The sequence below is a fragment of the Dromiciops gliroides genome, chromosome 1, assembly GCF_019393635.1.
Source record: "Dromiciops gliroides isolate mDroGli1 chromosome 1, mDroGli1.pri, whole genome shotgun sequence".
NCBI lineage: Eukaryota > Metazoa > Chordata > Mammalia > Microbiotheria > Microbiotheriidae > Dromiciops > Dromiciops gliroides.
The window spans coordinates 555,761,625-555,763,071 of NC_057861.1; positions in this window are offsets into that span (position 1 = coordinate 555,761,625).

The window sequence follows — 1,447 nt, forward strand, 5'->3', positions numbered from 1 at the left end:
CTTAATGTGGGTGAGACCTCACTGAAAGGGCCCTGAGGGTGCAACCTGCCATAGCTGCTTATTTACTGGGCTTCCCTCCCACTCTAGTGAGACTTTTCTTGCTGTGCTGGTAAGCTGCTTCCCTGTACCTAATTTAATTCTGAGGCATTTTTCAAGGTGTTTTGGAGGGCTTGAGTGGAGTTACTTCCTCACTCCTCCATCTTGGCAGTGGAAGTCCTTTCTAGATTATTTCTAAGATAATTGTGTTGTGATAAAAACAAAGCAAAAAAACCCACTGTAGTCAGTAATGCTGGGGGTAATCCTTGGTCAACGATTTCCAAGTTTCAGGTTCATATTGAGAAACTGTACTTGCCCGCTGCCCCCTAGGAAGAAGGGGAAGATGGGCCTTCAACCAAATCTCAACTAAAGAAGTAAATTAGAGGAGTCCAAGGATTTGAGTGGGGTCAGGGAACAACTTGCCAATTGAGTGGCAGAGAGTCCAGACTAGACCCATTAGTTCCAGGCTGGTACCAGGCATTCAGAGTCTTACTCTACATATCTGTTTGTTCCGGCAGCTGGTGGATCCCACTTGTGACACAATAAAAGGAGACCTTGGTCTAGTGTCTTTAATTGAGCCAAGAGGGTTGCGAGCTTGCACACTGCACAGTATTACCTAAGAACTATAATGCCTGTCTGTTTGAAAAAAGGATGCTATTTGAGGACCAGTGGTTTAGTCCAGCTTTTGAGTTATTTGTTTTGCAGGATGACTGAGGGCCCATGGAGAAGAATTAAATTGCAAAGGGAAGGGTGGGACTATAGTCAAAACAGCCTGAAGCTTGGGCAAATTGCGTTGTTGATCTTGTTCAAACTTACTCTAGTTCAGGCACACCTTACAGAGAAAGTTCACAGTGGGTCATGGAACAAAGACATCTGGAAGAAAGCAAGGCTTTTTTTTAAATTTCAAAAGTATAAAAAGAGAGACTAACAAGTCAGGGTCATCTTGACACACCCCCAAAAAGCTTAGTGAGAACAGATGATCTTAAACAATAGCACAGTTTTTTATACATTGTGTGGTTAAGAAATACATAAATATTACAATAAATGGTGGTGGTATCATTGACCACAGATTTGTGATGGGTAAAATCTAATGTGTGTGTCCTTACTAGTCCCCCAGTGTGGGGGAGAAACTAGCTAGGATTTGCTTTTAAATTAGAAACTTCAGCAACAGTGTTTGGGCCTTAAGCATTTATTAAAGTATATTGGAAGTTAGTAAAGATAGAACACGTGGAGTTCAGAAAGATAGTGAAAGCCTATCTACCCTAGGGTTCAGAATAGACTCAGACTCCTTCCCTCAGCCACCAACCTGAGGTTCTGGCATGAAAGAGGCCAAAGCTAGGGAGCCAGCATCCCTTCCTCCTTCCTGTCTCCCACCTCTGATTGGTTGAGGGTGGTCTTGTGTGGATGTCTT